At 53.1% G+C, this 22,732-nt stretch overlaps 1 protein-coding gene and 1 pseudogene across 1 annotated transcript in view; both read right to left on the reverse strand.

Annotated features, from left to right (window-relative positions):
- BCR (BCR activator of RhoGEF and GTPase) overlaps nucleotides 1–22,732 on the reverse strand; it is a 116,974-nt gene that overhangs the window by 67,795 nt on the left and 26,447 nt on the right. The gene's annotated exons all lie outside the window — the stretch shown is intronic.
- On the reverse strand, nucleotides 3,167–3,441 carry LOC114201488 (small ribosomal subunit protein eS21 pseudogene; annotated as a pseudogene).

Genomic DNA, 22,732 nt, shown 5'->3' on the forward strand with positions numbered 1-22,732 from the left:
ATCTAACCTCACGAGAAGTTTTGAGAGAGTAGGGCCCCATGATGGGATTAGTGTCCTTCTAAGAGGAAGAGACACCAGAGCTCTTTTTCTCTCTCTGATATGTGAGGACACAGCAAGAAGGCAGATGTCTTCAAGTCCGGAAGAAGGTCTCCACCAAGAACTGATTTGGCCAGCACACTGATCTGGGACTTCCCAGCTTCTGGAACTATGACAAACCAGCGTCTGTTGTTTAAGCCCCCCAGTCTCTGGGGTTTCGTTACCGCAGCCCTGTTCCATCCTCAGTGGATTTCCAAGGCCCAGGTTCTTTCCACTGGGAGTCACAGACTCCCCACCAGACAAGGGAGTCTTGCCCACATTCCTGCCCCGGAGAGGCATAGCACTGGATCAGTTTTGGGGGCTAGTCTGCAAATCTCCCCTCTGCTCTAGTCCTGGGTTACCCCAATCTACGACACTCCTGAGAGGTTCGCTGGCTTCTAGATGCAAAGAGGGGAAGGCACCTGGGATGCTGGCCTGAGTCAGGGGCTCTGAGACCTCTGTGGGGGCAACACACAGTCACGGCAACAGACACTGTCCAGGTGCTCGGCCTCAAGTCCTCACACCACTGCAAGGGAGCTGATACCTTGTCTCACATGAAAGTTGAAGGTTTGGGACTGGAAGCAACATTCCCTGAGCCCCACGGCTAATGAGTTGAGTTGAAAGGCAGGGATCCAGCCAGGCAGGTATGCTTGGCCAAGGCCACCTCCTGGAGGTTCTGAGGGTTTAGCCCCACCTGGAGCTCGATCCCTGACTTCAGGCATCCTGGGGATGAACCGGAGGTGAGCTGGGGCAGCAGGGGTGAGGGGGGATATTTTATATTCTGCACCAGAACCTGAGATGCACCCAATGTCAAAAGCCAAGGAACAGACCAGGAGGCAGCAGGGTCTCGAAGTCTAGGACAGAATGGCTTTTCCCCTTCTGTGCACTTGAATCAAGTGGCCAGGAACTTTACCATCCTTGACCTACACATTTGGAAAAGGAAATGTAATTCCTCTGTTTCCAGACTCCACCCCCCCGCCATATCCAACCTCCAGGGCCTTCTTCCATCATGCCGGGGGGAAAAAGACAACAAACAAACTGGGATTACCGTGGCCACTCGGAGGCTCGTTTCATCTCTTGATGTTCCCACCAGTGAAATGGGGATAATGACACTCCACCCTCACACCCTGAGGGGGTGACGAGCAGGTCACCTTTCCCCTGCCAGAGGGAAGAGGCATCCAGAAACATAAGCATCATTTATCATAATTATCAGAAGCCTCGGCTATTCATGTGGTCCAACCTGTGAAGCTCCTTTCCAGAAAACCGCGTATTACCTCTTGCCTGACTTCTCCTAGGGTACTCAGCATTACCTTCTACTTCCTTGTAAGACTGAAGGCTCCACTTTGGGAAAGGTTGTGGGGCGGGGGCGGGGGGTGGTGGTGGAGAGTGGGAGATCACGTGCTTGGGGCTACTAGGAAGATTCTTCTCTGGGCCGCAAACCATGTGTCAGCAGAACCCATGGAACCCACCGGGCCTCAGGCCGCCATGGGTCAGAGGGTGACCCTGGCAGAGTAATCCCATCCATCTGGCCCGCTGCAAAGCCCACCAGGGCTCCAAACGGCAGCCCCACTCCGCCCTTCTCAGCAGCCCATTGCTGGTCTACCAAGGAGGCTGTGGCCCTCCTCCATCCCACAGGTGTCTCCTGCAGCCAGGATCAGCGGGAGCAGAGCTTTCCCCATTCCCCTGGGGCTCAGAGTCCACAGGCCACAGGCTCTCTGTGGAGCACAAGGCCTTGAGAACAGCTGAGGAACGAGCCAGAAAACAAGCCAGCAAGGATCTCTGTCCAGATGAAAGAGGCGACAGAGGACTAGCTTCGGCTCTTGACCTGAAACTTGAAACTGTCATGTGGGAATTACCACCTATGGTGATAATCCCAGTTGTCATCACAGAGTGACAGCCTGGTCCGGGCTCCATGCTCACCCCTCAGCCAGCCAGGCTTGGGAACCAGGCCCAGCTCTCCTCTTGCTTTCCCCAGCACTGGCACCATGGGAGGAGGCAGGATCCACACACCCGAGACACCCCCAATGGCAGAGCTGCCAGTTGCCCACTCAGGCCTCTATCTCGGTCACCGGCCAGCCCAGTCGGAAGACCCGGCAGGTCCCGATGAGGGTCTGCGGTACGCTGAGCTCGGAAAGCAAGTCCTCCAGAGATGGACTCAAGCCACAGATGGGGTAGAGTGGTCCTTAACCTGCACCACAGAAGGCCCTGGGCCCATCAGGCGTACACATGCTGGGAGGAGGCCCTTCCCTCAGGAATCCTGGGATCCCAGGGGAAACAAGGCATCTGGAAAGGCTCCCAGAGGTATCCGACACCAGCTGTGAGCCTGGCGCTTCTCCCAGAAATACTGCACATGGTAGAATAAGAGCTTGGTTCAACTGGGTCACTCTGCCCAGGAATCACACTATCAGGCTGGCACCTCATTCAGGTACTTTCAAGGGCAGAGAATTTGAGCTCAGACCTCCCAGACAGACCTGAAGAGAACGAGGCCGATTCCTGCTCTTCACGACCTTGACTCTAGCCCACTACCTGAGGTAGCTTTCCTGGCATCTCTTCACCTCCAGAGTGGGCACCGCCATCCCCCGTGTAGAGGCGGGCAGTGGCGGCCCAGTCAGATCACACATTCGCAACAGCACGTGGCACACAGCAGGCATCTAATAGGTGCGTGTCCCCCCTCAGCCCTTGTGAAAGGACCTCCGACAGCTCTTTGCTGTGCCCACACGGATCTTCCCGGTAGGAGGCATGTTCTGTCTTCTTAAAACCAATCTCGGCGGCGCAGGTATGTTTCCCCGGTCTTGCCTTAATCCAGCCTGAGCCCTGCTCTGCTCTTGGCCCGGAGGGTGGGGAATGCCGCTAAAAGAGCCGGGGGCAAGCAGAAGGTCAGGCTGGTTTCTGCACGGCAGGACCCTGACCACCTCAGAGCCACCAGCTTTCTGAGAACCCAGCCTTCGAAAGAGGCTCCAGTACGAAGGGGAGGACACAGCCATGGGGTGCTCAGGGCCCACGGGACAGCAGGAGCCCAAGGAACCCGTCTGGAGAGACCCGCCTTTCTCTTTTTTGCGGGGGAGGGTTTACTATTTATTTATGACAAATATCCCACGTCCGTGATCTCCTCCAGTCAGAAGTTCTTTGAAACGATGCCATCGGCCTTGGCCAGCTGGAGGATGGAGTCATCGGACTCACCCATCCTGCGAATGGCCCCACAGATAGTGTAGGTTTTGAACTGGCCATTGAACCTGCCCGTCACCTTATCAACCTCGGCCACGTTCATCTGGATGGACGCGTGGTCCTTGGCGCCGACGATGCGGTTGCTGGCACATACAGGTCCATGAACTCGCCGGCGTTGTTCTGCATGTCGAGGGCGCGCCTGCTGCCACCACCATGACGAGACCCACTTTTCTCTAGGGGATGTCAGAACCTAGGCAGCTGTGCCCAGAATGGTGGCACGTACAAGGCCTCAGAGCTGGGGTAACAAGGTGACACACTCGGACATACACGCGCACATGCCACATTCCAAGTTTCCAGAAAGACCCACGACTCACTGGTGACATAACACATCCCTTCCTTTTGGCAGCCCCCCCGGAATGCCTTCGAAGACGTCGGCCTGGACATTTACGCTCTCTATACCCTGTGCAGAGGGTTCCCTTAATTGGAGAAACACGTACACAGGCTATACCCGATAATCGAACCCAGAACGCAGGCTGGTGGCAGAGCTGCTCTCAGGGAATTCAGAGCCAGAAGACCTGTGAAGTGAAATGGGAACCGAGCCTCTGTCCTCAAGCCCACTCTGGTTTTTATCCTTACCGCGGCTGAGAGGAGTATCAGGCGCAACAGGCTGCAGAGCCCGGAAGGCCACTGCTGATCTTCACCAGCCTGCCCCCTGAGTGGTGAGGGCCCCCACCCCCCAACGCTCCATTCTGGGCCTCAACTCACACCCTCTCCATCCAGACGGCCTCCCTGGGCCTCTGAGTTCTACCAGTTCTTCAGGGCCTACTGCCCCTATAAACCCTTCCCAAATGTGACTTAACCTGACAGGCACCTCCCGCCCCTCTTATGGGATGCTCTCCCAGGTTCTTTTTCCCAATCACTGCGTGTAAGAGCTTACCTGGCTTCTCACCTACTTTACAACGCACATCGAGTCCCTCCTAAACAACTCAAGCTCCTTAGGACACCCCACGTCCTAAGGCCCCTGACCACCCAGGGACCATTTGAAAAGGCACCGTCCCCCGCTCGACTTATTTTAGCTCATGGATCACCCCGCCTCCCAGGGCGTAGGTCAAAATAAACAGACAACCACCCATACACATAACCACCAACATGTGGGGTGCCGGGAAACATGAGATTAAAGGCAAGCCCCCTTCTTTTTAAGCTGGTAAGATACATAGTAAAATTTCCATTCACTACCTCCAGAGAGTCCAGCTGTGCATGGATCTCTATAAAAACACTCACTCAGACAATCCCACAGCTGACAGCCATCCGGAGGACTCGGCCCTGAGTTTCAGAACATCTAAAGGGTGTGTGGGTTGAGCTCATCTCTGAGTCACAAAAACCGAAAGTGATTTTTTGGGTCACTGACAACCAAGAAAGCCTCCAATGTCTGCCCACTGAACCCACGTGCCCATGGCCTAACGACTGATTTTCCAAGGGCCCCTGGCTGGCACAGCTCCTGCAGCAGGCGGGGCCACTGTGCTCTTCTGAGGACCAGAAGGAAAGAGGCTGACAGACAGGGGACCGGGGCGCTAAGAGCCCAGGTGCCCACTACGTGCACACACAGAGCCAGCACTTCACAGGCATCATTGAATTTGAGTCTCGTGTTTTGGGAAAGGAGGGGGGGGGAAAGCAGCGATGGTGTCTTGTTTCCAAACAAGAACAGCCTGTCACCACCGGGCGGAGAACTGCTGCAGGCTGCCTCTGCCAGGAGAAGGGCCAGTGGGAACAGTGTGGAGATGCTGCCGGAGCCCGGAGCCTACACAGGCTGCTGGGAAGCACATTGCAAGAACTGAGCATCCAAGTGGGGAGACGCTGCCTCAGGCAGGCACGCGGGCCCTCGGGAGGCTCTAATGCAGATACTGTGCTCTGGTCGGGGCCCTGCCACAGACCTCAAGAGGTCCCAGAAGACAAAAGCAGGAGCAGAGGAGCCCCAGAGGGGAGATTTTCCACCAGATCCCAAAAGTCTGGAAAGATTGTTCTCTCCAAGGCTCTGGACCCAAGTGCAGGCTGATAGCATTTGAGCTGATTTCTGTCCCTCAGCATTTTCCTCCTGTGTCTCTGTGTGTGTAGCATGTGTGCACATCTGCGTAAGTGTGGCACGGGTGTGCGCATGTAGCATGCAGCTGCAGGCGTGTGCAACCACCGAACGGAGCCTAACCCAGCTTCTCAGGCGGGCAGCTCCTGTCTTTACCAAACCGCCACAGGACAGCGGCCCCTCGGCCAGACCCCGCCACATGGTCCTCATTAATAAGCCCTCCCTCCACCCGGTGACCCAGCGGCACTCACAATCCCTCCCATCGGGCCGTCTCACCTCGAGGCTGGGGCAGGACAGGGCCACGAGTGCCCCCAGGTGCATGAGGCGGGCTTGCGGCTGACCAGCCACAGGGACAGAGAGCTGGTGAGCAGCCGAGTGGGGCTGGAACCTCAATCCCGGTTAGGCCCCACCTGTCCCCAGGTGACAAGAGCTGCCACCCCCAGGCTGGGTGCACCTGAGCTGCTGCCCTGACGCAGAACTCCTGGGCAGGGCGGCACGGATCTTGGCTCAAACGCAGTCCTACCACTGCCCTGCTGGGTGACCTTGGCAAGTTACTGCATCTCTCTGGGACCCAGGCTTCTCATCAATAAAAAGGATTCAGCTGGTTGGCAAACCCTGAGAAGGTGCCAGGCACTGTGCTTGGCATACTGCAGCCTCCAGGATGGCACCTGCCCAGGGGCACGGGGGGTCCTGGCTTCTATCACCCAAGCTGGGCCTGAGGCTTCGCCATCAGCAGGCCCTGTCCTTGGCTGAGCACTGGGTCTTGAGGCTGTCAACTGCTGGGGAGCCGAAAAAGCAACATAAAATTAGGAAATAGACCTAAGGTTGGAGTTACTACGCTGACAGCACATCCTGGGACAAGGTGGTTCAGCGACTGAAGGGTGGTGGCCTTCAGACAGACCAAGGGTGCCCTCGGGAGCAGGCAGGCACGGCAGGGCCACGGAAGAAAGCAGGAAGGGTCGAGAAAAGAGTACAGGAAGACCCTCAAAGACTTACAAACTCGCCTGGGACGTCCTTCCCCCACCTGCAGCTCTAGCCAGGGGTCAGAGTCTCCCTCTGAAAATGGGGCATAAATGTGGGAGCAGGCGTGGGTGGGGACATAACTCGCAGGCCCCATGCTCCATGAGCCCCACCAGATGGTGCAGGTGGCCCAAGTATCCAGGGAAGAACGCAACGTGCATTCTTGCTGGATTCCACTCCCGCGGCGGGAAGGGGGTGGGGAGAACACAGCCAGTGCAGCCTCCACACGAGGCAGCCTGAGTCCACAGCACCCCTCCATGCCACAGCTCCACCCAGCATGTGCTGTTGGTTCCTATACAGAAGAGGAGCAGGGAAATCATCTCAGAAACAAAACCCCTCCTTCCCCATTCCTGGACACCCACAGCGTGCCAGGCTGTTACAGACCTCACTGCTAATCCCAACACAGCGCTGTTAAGTTCCTAGGGTCACTCCCATTTGACAAATGGGAAAACAATAGCTCGCCTGATGCCATCTGTCCTGTCAGATGGTTCTGGATGCTGTGCTCCCCACTCCACCTGTGGCCCCCGCTACAGAGAAGCTGGAACCCCACACCATGATGGAGCACATTCCACGAAGGAATGCTATGTGTCCATGACAACTGCACAGGGTGGGTGCTCTAGGGAATGACAGCTGGATGTAGGGCTGGGGAGCAGGCTGGTGGGAAGGCAGGTCTTGGCATGCAGGACAGGCGGGAGCGGGGAGGCAATTTCTGGGATCCTCTGGCCAGGAATTCCCGATCTTGCCAAAGATCTCCATGCATTTATAGCTGGAAGCCTTTCTCTTTCTAGAAATGCAGGCAGTGATACCTACCCTGTAAGAACCTCTGAGTGGGGCCACAGAAATCAACAGAAGGGCTTGAAGCAGAGCAGGAACTGAGCAAACCAGGGTCGGATACTGCTGAGTAAACCAACAAGAAGCAAAGAAGTGCTTCTGGGGCATCACAAATTGGAAGCTGCTAGGGCTGGTGGGGGACAACACCAGAAGGTCCGGGCCTGATCTGCAGTGCAAGTGTCCGTGGGATCGGGCTTGGGGGCAAGTTACTGGGGGAGGCAGAGGTGACCAGCTCAGGTTGCACCCCTCTAAATGATGTCTAAGGATAGGGGCCAACCCCAGGGAAAACCACCACACACAGAAAGAAGGAAATTCAAAGGCAGAAGCTTGAACTTCCAGTTCCAGGTGAGATGGAGCAAGTACACTCCAGGTTTTCCCACTCACCACAACTACAAACTCTGGACCAAACATAGGAAATAGCCATCACGGGACTCGGAAAGGCAGCCGAGAGCAGGGGCACCGGGTGGGCATTTTGGAACTGGAGGGACGCCCCAGAAGGGCCTTCTCGGGTTTTCTGTTTGTTTTATAACCTTTCTTTCTTTTAGAGCAGTTTCAGGTTCCTAGCAAAACTGAAAGGAAGCTACAGATTTTCCATAGGCTCCCTGCCCTACTCATGCCCAGCTTCGCCCATTATTAACATTCCCCACCAGAGGGGTGCATCTGTCACAGCTGATGAAGCTGCATGGATACGCCCTCATCCCCCGAAGCCCGTAGTTTGTGTTGGGGTTTGCTCTTGGTGTTGTGGGGTGCATGGGCTCGGACAAACCACTGCAGTATCGCACAGAAGAGTTGGGAGTTTCTGCGTGCCATCTATCCCAGCTTGGGCACTAGAGTAGCCCAAAAGTGTCAACAGGCACAGACAGAAAGAAAAAAAAAAACCCCAAACAACAGAAAAGCCTCCTTTCTCTGCACAAAGGACTCGGAAGGAGGGATTCAGTGAATTAAACTCTTAATCTCACCTACTGTGCTCCAGGTGAACACCATCAATAGCGAGGCACCCCCTTCCCCTTCCCACAGACACAGCAGCAGGGGCCCCTGGGGTGGAGTCCTGTGCCCTCTCCACTTTATACTAGGCGAGTGCCATCAAAGAAGCAGAGTCCCTGTTGCCACCGGTATGGTGACAGCATGGGGAGGGTGGAGCCCAGCTTTCTAGTCAGGACCTGGGGAAGCAGAGAGTGTGGGACAGATCGGGGAGAGGAAGGAGCTGGAGAAAGGATCCTTCAAGTCTGTGTGTGAAGCCCTTGGCTCACCCCCAAGCTGCCTATGTGTGAAACCACTTGCATCCAGCCCAGCACAGGTTTGGGACCTGAACTACAGGGGTGAGAACTGCTACTACTGCCCAGCTTGGAGACTGACCCCCAGCTGGTGCACAGCAGGGTGGGTGGTGGAACCAGAGGCCACAGAAAGTGGGCTAGGATATGCGGTCTGAATGGAACTGGGTTGACTGGCTGTTTAAACAACTCCATCAACATCTCCAGAGTCTCAGAACATTCAAACTGTCCAGGATACGATCCAAAATTACTCAACAAAGAACTCGGAAACCTAAGTTGTTAAAGGAAAAGGCAACCAACAAACATCAACGCCCAGAGGACCCAAACGTTGGAATAATCAGAGTAACATTAGAATCATGCTCCAAGAAGTAAGGGCAAAGACTCTTGAAGCAAATGGAAAGAAAAGGAGTCCTCAGCAAAGAAACAGAAGCTATGACAAAAGAACCAAACAGAAATTTTAGAACCAAAAAATAGCATCTATAAGAAATTTCTTGGAGAGGAATTCGGTATCGGAATGGAGATGACAGCAGAATCAGTGAAAAACACAGATCAATAGAAGTTATCCATCCAAACAACAGAAAGAAAAGAGTAAGAAAAAATTGGAGCAGAAACTCAAGGATCTGTCCAACGTCAAAACATCTAATGTTCATGTCACAAGAGTCCCAAAAAAGAGACTGGAACAAAAAAAGTATTTGCAGAAATCATAGCTAATTCCCAAATTAGGTGAAGGTCATAAATGTACAAATCCAAGAAATACAGTGAACCCCAAACAATGAAAACCACTACCAGACACATCAAAATCAAAGTGCTAAAAACCAAAGATAAAAAATCTTGAAAGAAGCCAGAAAAAAACCAACATACTACATACAGGGAAACAAAGATTCAAATGATTGTAGATGTCTCACCCGCCATTACAGAGGTCAGAGGAGGGTATTATAATAATAATGATGATGATAATAATAATAATGGTAATAAAGTGCTAGATAAAAAGAACTGTCACGGGCACCTGAGTGGCTCAGTCGGTTAAGTGTCTGCCTTCAGCTCAGGTCATGATCCCAAAGCCCTGGAATGGAGCCCCATGTCGGGCTCCCTGCTCAGTGGGGAGTCTGCTTCTTCCTCTGCCCCTTCTCCTGCTTGTGCATGTGCTCTCTCTCTCTCAAATAAAAAAAAAAGGAAAATGGATTAACCACCCCCCCGCCAACCCAGAATGCTATATACCCAGTGGAAATATCCTTCAAGAACGAAGGCAAAATAAAAACCACCTCAGATGAAAGAAAACTAAGACTTAACCCATAGGATGCATTTTGAATGTGTGACCTTCAGAACTGTAAAATAATAAATCTGTGTTGCGGGGCACCTGGGTGGCTCAGTCGGTTAAGCGTCTGCCTTCAGCTCAGGTCGTGGTCCCAGGGTCCTGGGATCGAGCCCCACGTCAGGCTCCCTGCTCAGTGGGGAGTCTGCTTCGCCCTCTCCCTTTACCCCTCCCCCTGCTTGTGCTCTCTCTCAGATAAATGAATAAAATCTTAAAAAAATAAATCTGCATTGTTTTTAAGCCATTTAAGTTTATGGAAATTTATTATGGCAGCAATAGGAAACTAATTCATGTGGCTTTGACCATAACGAAATTAAAAATCAGTAACAGAATGACATCTCGAAAAATCCCAAATATTTGGAAATTAAACAAGACACTACTAAATGATCCACAGGTCAAAGAGGGAGTCCCACGGGAAACTGGTAAATGGTTTAAAGGGCATTAAGATAAAAATATAACATATAAAAATATGTAGCATGTAGCTAAAGTAATGGCCAGAAGAAAATTTATAGTATCAAATGTTTATATTAGAAAAGAAAGGTCTCAGGCGCCTGGGTGGCTCAGTTGGTTAAGCATCTGCCTTCGGCTCAAGTCATGATCCCAGGGTCCTAGGATCGAGCCCCAGGTTGGTCTGCCTGCTCAGCGGGGAGTCTGCCCTGCCCGTGCTCTCTCAAATAAATAAATAAAATCTTAAAAAAAACCAACAAAGGTCTCAAGTCAATAATTTAACTTTCCATCTTTAAAGATGAAAAGAGCAAAATAAACCTGTAAGAAATAATAAAGGCAGAAAACAATAAAACTGAAAACAAAAAACCCAGAAAAATAATTGAAAACAAAAGCTGATTCTTGTGGTAGGGAGGGGATCAATAAAACTGATAAAGCCAGATTGACCAAGAAAAAACTAAAGGACACACAAATTAGTAAAATCAGGAATAAAAGAGGAAATACAGCGATGGATCCCACAGACATCAAAAGGAAATCTTACAAACAACTTCACGCACATAAATTTGACAACACGGATAAAATGGGCTGATTCCTTGAAAGACAAAAATAACCAGAACTCACTCAAGAAGCAGGTAACTTGAGGGATGCCTGGGAGGCTCAGTTGGTTAAGTATCTGACTCTTGATTTCAGTTCAGGTCATGATCTCAGGGTTGTGGGATTGAGCTCAGCAGGGAGTCTGCTTGAGATTCTCTCTCTCTTCCTCTCCCCCTGCCCCTATCCCCACACTCTCTCTCTCAAATAAACAATTAAAAAAAAAAAAAAAACTTGAAAAAATAAATTAAATTAAAGGAAATAGATAACTTGAACAGTCCCGTGTCTACTAAAGACAACAAATTTGCTGTTGAAAAACTACAAAAACAAACAGAACCCCCTAGAGGTCCAGACAGTTTTACTCCCAAACATTTAGAAAGAAATAATACCCCCCCAAAATAAAAAAAAAGAAAAAGAAATAATATTCTTTACAAGCTCTTCCAGGAAATAGAAAGATTACTTCTAAACTCATTTTATGACGCCAGTATTAGTCTCATATTGAAACCAGAAAAAGATAGTACAAGAAAAAACTACAGAGCAGTATCTGTCATGAACCTTGGATACGAAATGCTCAACAAAGGGCGCCTGGGTGGCTCAGTCGTTAAGCGTCTGCCTACGGCTCAGGTCATGATCCCAGGGTCATGGGATTGAGCCCCGCATCCGGCTCCCCGCTCCGAGGGGAGCCTGCTTCTCCCTCTCCCACTCCCCCTGCTTGTGTTCCCTCTCTCGCTGTGTCTCTGTCAAATAAAAAAAAAAGCTCAACAAAATACTAGTAAATGAAAGGCAGCAACCATACACACACACACACACACACACACACACAGTAATATATCACAACCAAATAGAGTTTTTTTTTTTTTAAAGATTTTATTTATTTGAGAGCGAGCGAGAGAGAAACAGCATGAGAGGGGAGAGAGTCAGAGGGAGAAGCAGGCTCCCCACTGAGCTGGGAGCCTGATGTGGGACTCGATCCCAGGACTCCAGGATCATGACCTGAGCCGAAGGTAGTCGCTTAACTGACTGAGCCACTCAGGCGCCCACAACCAAATGGAGTTTATTATCCCCTGGAATGAGAGGCTGGTTCAACACTCAAAAATCACCCAAAATTCCTAACAGACTTAATAAGAAAACCCACATGATCATATCAATAGGTGCAGAAAAAGCATCTGACTCCACAGGTGTCCATCCAATCGGTACTGGCTATCGCTGTGGCTTCCAGCAGCTACTTGTGCAGTCAAGGCAGAAGCCAAGAAATACAGTTGATGCTTATTGAGCCATTTGCTTGTTTCTCAGGGAGAATCCTTCTGATGTGAATTCATTCCAAGAGTAAACTCCTTTGCAAAGTGTGTGGCTGGAGGACTCACTCAGACCTACACACACAATTCAAGGGGAGGGCTCCTGGTTGTGACGCCAGGAGACTGGTGAAGTCTGCTCTCGCCAAAGCCAACTCTGCCCTACCTCCACCCTACTACCTTCCTTCCCACTGGCCTCTGCTGGGGTTCCAAGTCTGCCTCCAGAAGGTGCCTCAGACAAACCCAGGTGGACGTTCCTCAGTCCACCAGGACAGGAAACGGCATCTGCCCTGGAGGAAAAGGAAGCCCCATTCCATTCATTCACTCTCTCCTGGAAACTTCCTACAACTTCTCAGTCTGATTTTCTCTCACTGGAACTTGCTGGGAACCACCCACCCTGACCACCGTTCCCCCAAACATTTGTGTGACAAGGCTGACAAAAGTTGTGGGAAAAGAAGCCCTGAGGCTGATGGTAACCTGAGACAAAGTTTCAGCACATAGACACGAGGACCTCACGAGGTGGTCCAGCCTTCTAGGAGATTTCTTTGGTGCAAGAACCACTCCAGAAACCAAATCGCCAATAACTCAGGGCCTTGGAAGTCTTTCTGAAGGGGCTTGGTGGTGTTGTGATCTGACCAGCAAAGGGTTTACTCTAAGGCAGGGCAGTGGGGGTGGATGGGTGGTGGTGAACTGCTGAATCAGAAAGGTCAAAACATTGTCTTCCAGGGACCATTCCATTGAGGTCAATGCCCTGTCACCAAGCAGCTGAAAACACACTTGAAAATGATTTATCCTTTACAAAGCTCTCTTCAGATGGGAATTTCTCACACTCCCCTGACAGCTTATTCTAGTGTTTAACCATGCTTACAGTCAAGATGTTCTTCCTTCTGTCCCACAGGGCAGCTCAGATGCTAATTCCCTGTTCTCTCTCTGAGGGCTGGACCACAGGACGGCTGACGGCTCCCTCCCTGCTTCTGGGCTGAGTGGTAACATGCAGGAGACACACCCCTGGAACCTTTCTGCTGGCAAGGGGATAGCTGTTTTGAGATTTTGTACTCCGCGAACCCAAATTCCAGGACCCTGCTCCTTCTGGCCCCCCTCAGGTGGTATTAAGGAGACTAACCATATTAAATCTAATTAAAAAGACAAAACTGCTGGAGAGAAAAAGACTCTCCCTTATGTAGGAATGCTATTCTGGGGTCTTCCACCTGTGTTCTATCCTAAAGCAGGGGTCAGCAAACTTTTCCTGCAAACAGCCAGCCAGTAAATATTTTCAGCTTTGCAAGCCATGTAGTATCTACCACTACTACTCAACCTTGCCATTACAGCGTGAAAGCAGCCGTACATCATGCACGGACTAATGAATGTGCTGTGTTCCAATAAAACTTTATTCATAAAAGCAAGGGGCAGGCCAGACTGAGCTATTCCTTGGCCTGAATGACAAGGAGAGGCCCCAACCACTTTCCTCTCCTCTCCTCAGTTTCAGAACTTGGCTGTTTCTTGCCATCACTGTGGACCTAGAAATTTGTTATGAAGATTAGGAACTTTTCTCCTCATCCTTGCCCAGACATTTAAATGCTGCTAAGAACCCACTAGCACAGGCAACATGCCATGAGACAAAAGCATGTCTTCCCTAGCTCGCTTCATGTGTAGTACCTGGCAATAGGGCGCGCGCACGCGCGCACACACACACCCACACCCACATTCACACACGTTCACTCGCTCTGAGTACCAACAAGTATAAAAGAATGACTTTGCGCCCTGCAGGAAGAATATTTCTAAAGGGAAAGATCACATCAGTCATGGCAGAAAATATGAGCCAGGATCTTGATTCACACATAACAGAGATTCTACTGGAAAACAGCATAGGACATTTGAAGGAAATGAATCATTTGGGAGCCCACGGAGGAGGTCTGCACAGTTTCTAAGGCGACACCACACCCCGCCCTGCCCCAACCAAGGAGGGGCCCCCACTTCAGCAGGCCTCCAGGTCCCAGAGAAGGAGAGCAGGATGTGGGCAAGGGAGCATGCCAGGCTGGGTGGGGAGTTTGTTTGTGTAGGTTTCTACTCATCTATTTCCAAAAGGATCTGAGGCAGCCTTAAGAAATTAAACAGTGTGAAGATAAGAGCACTGGGAAGAAAACCAAAAGGCCCAAAGAAGGCTTCAGGTCTCTGGGATGTGTTAACCATGTCAAATGAGCTGAGTTTGGCCCCCAAGCTTCCAGATAGCAAAGGCCGGAAAAGGAGGTGAGTCTTGGAAAAGTGCTGCCCATGGAAAGAAAAGCTAGGATATAGGGAGGCATGAGGGCACCTGGAATGCCTTCCTGCAGACTCCCAGGTCTGCGACCCCACCCATCGCCCGAGCTGCTGGACATACTGCCCAGAGACAGTGGCATCAGTGGGATACACACAAGAGGTAAGGCGGAGGGACAAGCCCGGGGTCATCTCAGCCTCCTCCAGATCCATAGGGATTTCCTCCAAAACAAAGTCCTGAACAGCCTCCAGGACAGACCGGGTGGGAGGGCACTCAGGCCACGCCGTCCAAGTCTCAGGTGTGACAGCCGGGAGCCCGGGCCCTGCAGTTCGGGCTCTGCCTGGCAGCCCTGGCTTTGGCAGAGCCCACGCCCTCCACCCGACCTGGCCAGCCTGCCCCGGGCTCAGCCCTCTGAGAAGCAGGGTGGGGTCCACCAAGTGAGTGAGCCCAGAGGTGCACAGACAGGAAGTCCCAAAATAATCACAATGCATGCTACTCTGGGCTCGAATGACGTCCAGGGTCAGGGTCAGGTGTCCTCTGTATTTAAAGGGAAGAGCGGGATCCAGGCACAGAAAAGGCACGACACCAGACTGTTTCTTTCATTAAGCAGGACCCACATGTCTCAGAGGGGAGCTGACCTCAGTACGGCTCTGGGCAGGCTCGGCCACCTCCTACTTGGGGACGCCCTTCCTGGGGCAGCCCAGCCAGCTGACCCTGAGGCCCACACTGCCTGCAAGGTCTCTGAGGCTGCCCCCGTGCCTGTGGCCAAGAGGATCAGAGAAATCAATGAGAACGCCTGGCTCCAGCCCTCAGCGGCAGCCCTGGGCTCGTCAAAGGCTGCTCTGTCCAGGTTTGGGAGGGAGTCTCTCCGCGTTGAGGCAGACTGATGGCATCACAGTGAATGGGAAGGTGGGAAGGAGGCTCTCCTTCTGGCCTCTGCCCTCCCCTGGGAGACTGCGGCTCATTCACAAGATAGTTCGGATTGAGGAGATATCTGATCTTCCCAGAGGTGGACGTGGGAAATGAGCCTTAGAAGAAAAATGTCCACCCCGTGCCCTGCCCAGGCGGCTAGGGAGGGGGCAGCAAACACCTCCACCACGTCCATGGTACCACGGGCAGGTCACCCAACATTCCGTTGCACAGTGTACAAAGAGCTCTGGGAAAACGTAACCAAGTCAAAAGTATAGGTGCCAGTCTGAAAAACCACGTCTGAGGCAGCCACGGGACAAGAGAGCCCCGGGAACCAGCAGGAGCAACTGCTGTGTGGCAGCCGTGGCCGATGCCGGGGGGGGGGGGGGGGGGGCGGGGGGGCGCCCACGCCCGTCTTCCTGTTGTGGAGTCAGGCCAGCGTTTGCCGTTTCAGCACCAGCTTCCTTTAACTGTGTGGACAGGAGAGATAAACTCGGCCTCCAGGCTGGCGGCCGAGATAAGGGCGAGCGTGCTCCTGTCACTGCCCTTGAGCGGCAGCGGGTCCCCAGGCACCAGGGCCTCTGCCCGCGGGAAAGGCAGGAAGAGGCAGGGCCTGGCTCAGGGCTCCCTGGGGAAGAGGGAACGAGGAGGTGAGCACAGTGCCCGGGGGCGGTGGGGAGGAAGGGGATCAGTGCCCCCGGTCACCCCTGTGTGGGCAGCTGGGTGGAAACACCTAGAATTGGGGCCTAGAAACAAACCTGGACTCTCCAGGCTAAAGACACAGCCCCACTGTGCCCTGGAAGGATGGAGAACTTGCCAGGCCCCCTGCCAGCTGGAGTCCGGGGCTTTGAAGATCCTGATCACCCAGCCTCTCCTTGAGCCCAGCCAGGCCCAGCAAGTCAGGAAGGCTGACGGTCTGGAGCGGGGTGGAAAGGGAGCCACTGTGCCTGTATCGAGGGCCCGTCTGCGACGCGCCACCACATATGGGACAGCGCAAGGCTCTCATTTCCTCTTCTTAGAGGTACACGAGGAGCAGGTGAGCATCCTCATCTGAGAGACAAGGCTCAGAGACACCAAGAAGACGCAGGGCAGCCCAACACCCAGCCGAGAGCCAGTGCTCCTCTCCCCACGTGTGGGCTGCCTGGCGCAGGTGCACGTGTGCACACATACAGGCTTCCTCGTGTGCACACGCAGAGGCGTACGCACACGCGCGCACACACACGCTCACACTCACACCGACTCCCCGGGTTGAGTCAAGCTTTCCGAGGGCCTGGGAAGGAAAGCACTCCTCAGGATGCCACAGGCCTCCCAGGGCCTCAGGCTCCAAGATCCCCAGGCTCTCAGCACTTCAGGCCCGGAAGCAAATGCTGCCTCAAAGACAGCTGGAGCCACTGAGCCAAAATAACCCGTGTAGAGCGGGCGTCCAGGGCTGGCAGAAACCGAAGCCACTCCCCCACCCCCCGGTGCTGTCTGCACCCCACTCCTACAAAGGTGTTATTCCCCCAGGACAGCCCACCCGAACCTGACACACGGCTCTCACTTCACCGTAGGCAAAACCTCAAGGCAACCCTCCTTTCCAGAAGCACACTGGACAGAGGAAGGGAGGGGCCCCATGGTTTCTACTTGGGGGATGGAAGTGCTTCATGGACCCAGAAGGGTGGGGGACAGCAGAGCCCCCGTGTGCTCTGCTGGACCTGGAGCTCACAAGGGAGCCTGTGCCCAGTCTCAAAGAGCGGGTGACAGCTGAGCTCACCCCTCTGTGCAGCAGCTCCCCCCCTCCCCCAATACACACGGCAGTGGCCAGCCCAGAGGGCTTGAGTCCTCCCAGGGAGAGGAGTGACAAGGACAGCTCTCTGCTCTGGAAGGCCAGGCAGGGTGCACACACAAGGACCAAAGGAGCCTGGAGAGCACATGAAGGAGGTATGGACGAGGAGCGGCTTGGAGAGGTCAGGAGAGGGAGACAAGTCAAGGGCGAGAGAAGGGTACAGGGTGGGACGAAGGAAGCTTATGAAGAAGGTGGCACAGGAGCCGGGCCCTGGAGGATACGTGGATCTGGGCAGGTGGAGACACGCGGAGGGGCGTTCCAGGTGAAGAATGCCATGCAGAAAGCACAAAGGAGGAAGAACTTAGAACCAGCGGGGAGCACGGGGCTGTTCTGCCACCGCAGCAGAGCCCAAGAAGGTTGAGAAAGCACAGTGTGGGCGGTCCTGAAGGCCTGATTTCCTGGAAAGCGTGGCCTCAGACCCCAGGCCAAGGACGGCTTGGGCCCTGCGAAGACACATCTGGTGCATCCACTGGCCGACCTGAGGAGCGGGGCCAGGGGGCCATGCCCAAGGGCAGGGCAGGGTCACAGGCAAGGTGAGGGAGTCACAGTCAAGGCAACGGGGGATGGTTTTTCGAGGCATGGTGGGAGGCTGGGGTAGGAGGCTTCCTGCTAAAATACCATCTAGCGTCAGGGACAGACCTGGGAGATGAGAGCACCCTCAACTTTTCGCTGACTCACTGCAATTTCCAGCTCTGAGAAGCCCCAGCCGCCGGAAGACGCCTCCCCCCACAGGGGCCATCTGTCCATTTATGCTCTTCGCTTCTTCACTTTCTCCCCTCCTCCTGGATTATTTTTGAAAAGATTAGGTTTCCTGTTTTCACTGCCTGGCTGGCCCAGCCTTCTGTCCATCCATCCACTGTCACGGTCATTAGGGCAGTAGCAGGGCAGGAACGAGCTGGCACGCTGCAGGCCCTCCTGGCTCCCTAATGAGGGATTAGCCACCTCCGCACCCTGCACCAGCTGGCTGCTCTGTAAACACCACGTCCTCCCCACGAAGGGCAGGCAAGGCTGCAACCTCTCCCACGGGCAAGGAGCCTCTTAATGAAACAAGTAAATAGGCGATTCATCCTAGCTGCTGACAGCCACTCCCCCTCGGAGCTGGCTCATTCCAGGGCAGAAAAAGCAGCCCTTTATGGTGGGCCTCCTCCGCCTCTTCTCCCTTCTCCTCCCCCAGCAGTGGGACCTGGACCATGGCCCCATTGCCCAGGGCTGGAAGTGAAGGGTCTTCCCGAGGAGGACCAAAATCCTCCACACCTGACCAGTCACTTGTGGCCTGAGTGGTGAGTGAAGGCCAGCACGCCCGTCAGGCTGGTTTCCAGCCACCACTGCCCATGCTGAAGCCGGCCCCGGGCTAGGCTACCAGGCTGTCACTAGGCACCCAGCCCCACCCAGGACCAGACCCCGCTTTCCTCGCTGTCACCTGAGACCAAGGCCTGAGGCAGCACTGGGATGAGGTGGGGAAGAAGGGAGCATCAACCAGCTTCATCTGCCTTAGATACTGAAGGTCCCACAAATTCTGGCTTAATCAGAGTTCTGCAGCTGTTAAAGGAAAGGCTGAAACTCAGGGAGGGGAACTCAGTTTCTGAGCGATTCATGTTCGCTGGGCACGAAGCCCTGTCCTGAGTCACCTCATGGAATCCTTACATGGCCTCGGGGGGTGCGGGGACAGAAGCCCTGGGGCTGACCAGCAGCAGGAGCACACGTGGATGCTCCCCCCAGCTGCGAGGGCTTCCCACTGCTTCTGACCCACCTGGGGAGCCGAAGATCAGGTCTGAGCACAAACCCCAGGCAGAGGGGGCCAGAGGGCGCAGCCAACAGCGTCCTAAAGGCTTGGGAGTTCAGGAGGAATAGAAGAATGAGAGCAGGCACACGGAGCGGAGGCAGGTCCCCATGCAGGAGGAAAGGAATTTCTCTCATGAGAGGAGGGTTATTCCACAGCCCACGCTTCCCCTGGAACGAGGCCCATTTTTTTTGCTCGGGGCAGGTTCAAACCCCTTCCCTGATATTCTGGCCACAGTCATACAAGACCCAACTTTCTTCCACGAGGCAGGATTCAATAACCTGGGCCACAGCTCTCCCTCCAGCAGGATGTGTGGGTGTCGAGGCCCCTCCTGTCCCAGCAGTTGGCCCCACTCACGGCTGGGTAGGCAGCTGTAACTTAAGCCCAGCGCCCACCGGCACAGCCCAGGGCCCCAAAACCTGCATGGGAATGTCCTTCCTCCAGCGCCCACGCTGTCCCATGCATAGGCAGAGCATGGTTTCCCCAGGTATTTATTTAAATTTTTATTTTGAAGCACTTTCAAACTCACAAAATCTCGCAAAGAGATTACAAAGAACCATTGGTTTAGGGGAACAGCAATAACCTGCAAAAAGGAACTTGAGGGGACAGACCAATATACCTGTGACCCCAATTCAAATCAACCAGACAGCACTGTCCTTGGACATGAGGGTCCCCATGATGTCCTCTCTTCCTGTATCAGGATGGTCAGCTCATGCTGGCTGGGTTACGGAGGTGGGCGACCAACACCTCCATTGGCATGGGTCCATTTGTGTTGCCATCGAGACCCATCCACCCTCTGTCCAGGTGACAGGAAGAGAGAGCACCATGGAGCTAAAACATGTCCCACAGTGCCTGTCACTACCTCCAGACGTCTTCTTCCCGAGGTCCAAGCTGCAGAGGTCAAGCTTGCAAGCCTAGGAGACCTAATAGTCACCCCCACCTCACCCCCCCAAACCCATCATCCTCTGGCTAGGCGCCCAATGAATAGCATGTGGAGAATTTTCATTTTAAACCTATTATGAGACATGGTAGAAGCCAAAACTGAAAGGAAGAAACCGCATACAACTTCATCTCCTTGATGATTTGTTAGACAGCAAGAGATGACAGAGACAAATCCTGACACACACAATGCTATGCGTCACTCTCAGTATGAACAAGTTCCACGCTGCTACACGATTTTCATCCTTATCATTTGATGATGACATAATAGTCTACCAAGTTATTGTAACCCCTTTTTTACTGCAGGGCGTTTATTTTGTTTTCAGTTTTCCACTGCTGTGAATACAATGAATAGCTTCATATAATAATACCAAAAAGGAAAAAGGGGAGGGGGGGAAAGTCCTATTTCCTTAGCAAAATACCCTCGGGTGGGATGACTGGGTCTGAGCTTATAAACATGGTAATGACTTTTCAATAATGCAGACACTGGAATTCAAAGAGAAAGATGCCCTTGAAGCATGATGGAAAGGGGGCTAGGAGTAACATCAGGCTTTGCTTTTTGCAGAAAGCCCCACACAGATCGAAGTGGGGCTGGTGGTGGTGGTGGGGCGCCTGGGTGGCTCGGTCAGTTAAGCATCTGCTTTGCCTCAGGTCATGATCCCAGGGTCCTGGGACAGAGCCCAGCGCTGGGCTCCCTGCTCAGCAGGGAGCCTGCCTTCTTCCTCTCCCTCCCCCTCCCCCTGCTCATGCTTGCTCTCGTGCTCTCTCTCAAATAAATAAAACTTAAAAAAAAAAAAAGTGGGACTGTTGACACTTATCAAGGCCCCCAGTCCCAACCAAAGAGGAAAGAGCTTGGAACACCTACCCGTAAAATGCACCCACAGCTTCCTCCCAAATACTCAAGGGAAACAGAAGGTTATGTTTAAGACGTTTCTCAGTTAGGCTTTGTAATTACCAGCTCTGCCAGACTTCCTGAACATGGCAAAATCCATGGGAATCTGGTTACTCTATTTTTTTAAAGATTTATTTGTTTGAGAGACAGAGAGAGCATGAGCGGGTGGAGGGGGAGAGAGAGAGAATCTCAAGCAGACTCCCTGCTCAGTGCAGAGCCCAACGTGGGGTCAATTCCAGGACCTGGGATCATGACCTGAGGCCAAATCAAGAGTTGGCCGCTTAAGTGACTGAGCCACCTAAGGCACCCCAGGAATCTGGTTATTCTAGAAAATGACCCAGGTTTTCAGGAATGGTGTAATTCCTGGAGTCTCAGTCACCATCTGACTTCTTCCTTGACTCACTGATCCCATATCCCTCTCAAATGCCCCTGTCTCCTGAAGGCAGGCTCCAACCCTAATTCCTGCACTGCTGATCGGGGTGCAGAACCATAGTCCCACCCCAGGGCTGAGCCCAATATCGAATTAAGCAGATCCCTGTCCCACTCCACTCTGGTTTTGTCACTGACTTGCCCAGGGGCAGCAGGAATCACACAGAAACACTCTCCCGTCTCCCCTCAGCTCATCAGAGGCTCACCACTTCCCAAGAGCGGCTGACTCAAATTCCCTTGGCAGAGAAGGTGGCTGGAAACGGAGGTAGGACTTGCAGCCAGGAACGCCCCTTTCCAAGAACTCCAGCCCTTTTTATCAGCAACCTGCTACATTCCAGAAGGCTGTGGGCTCCTGGCAGTCACGGCAAGAGAACGGTTCCCTTCTCCCATCTCCCACTAACAGTGGCTGAGTGGAGCCCTGGGTGCTCATGCAGGAGGGACCTTTTGCAAAGGGTCAGGAGTAAGAGCATGTATACTCATCGTAACAGCAGCATCACTCACAATAACCAAATGGTAGAAATAAGCCAAATGTCCATAGACGGAAGGGGCCGTGCTCGTTTTTGCAGCACACATACCATAGATGGAAGGGGTAAACAAAATGTGGTCTGTCTGTACAAAGGAATATTATTTAGTGTTAAAAAGGAAGGAAATTCTGACACACGCGATAACATGGATGAACCTCCCATTATGCTCAGTGAAATAAGCCAGCCACCAAAGGACAAATACTGTATGACTTCACGTATATGAGGTCCCTAGAGTCCTCAGGCTCATAGAGACAGAAAGGACAAAGGTGGCTGCCAGGGGTTGGGGGAGGGAGGATGGGCAGTTTAATGAAGACAGAGTTTCAGCTGGGGAAGATGAAAAAGTTCCAGGGCGCCTGGGTGGCTCAGTTGGTTAAGCGACTGCCTTCGGCTCAGGTCGTGATCCTGGAGTCCCAGGATTGAGTCCCCCATCAGGCTCCCTGCTGAGCAGGGAGTCTGCTTCTCCCTCTGAACCTCTTCCCTCTCATGCTATCTCTCATTCTCTCTCTCTCAAATCTCTATCTCTCAAATAAATAAATAAAATCTTTAAAAAAAAAAAAGATGAAAAAGTTCTGGAAATGGACGATGGTGATGGTTACGCAACAGCCCAAATGCGCTTAATGCCACTGGACTTCATGCTTAAAAATTGTATCACAACTTAAAAAGAAAAAGAGTAAAAGCAAAGTTCTGAGACTGGCAGAAAACCCTGCCTGCACCCCTTCGCAAATGCAAGGTTGGACCACACACACTCACACACATGGGCTCGCAGCTGCTGAGCCCCCTCACCTCAACCCACATCACCGCCAAAAAGAGCAGGTCGTTCTAGGGACCAACTCTGTTTCTCTGCTCGGGGAGGGAAGTTGTGCCAGGCTCCCTGGCCAGCCAACAGCATTTGGAGAAGACCCAGGACACCGATCTCCAGGAAGAGTCTCCCCACAGATCCCCAGCTGCTGCCCCCAGGAGAGCACACACAGAATGAAAGAATCAACCACAAGCTAGGGTCCTGGGGGCCACGTGGAGGCAGGGGTGGGGTAGGGCCTGCCAGGGAGGCTGAGCTGGGCCAGGCTTGGCTACTGTGGCTCTTCCCTCGTCTCTTCCCTGTCCT

The sequence above is a fragment of the Eumetopias jubatus genome, unplaced genomic scaffold, assembly GCF_037043125.1.
Source record: "Eumetopias jubatus isolate StellerSeaLion01/CBP00866 unplaced genomic scaffold, mEumJub1_p1.0 scaffold_16, whole genome shotgun sequence".
Taxonomy (NCBI): Eukaryota; Metazoa; Chordata; class Mammalia; order Carnivora; family Otariidae; genus Eumetopias; species Eumetopias jubatus.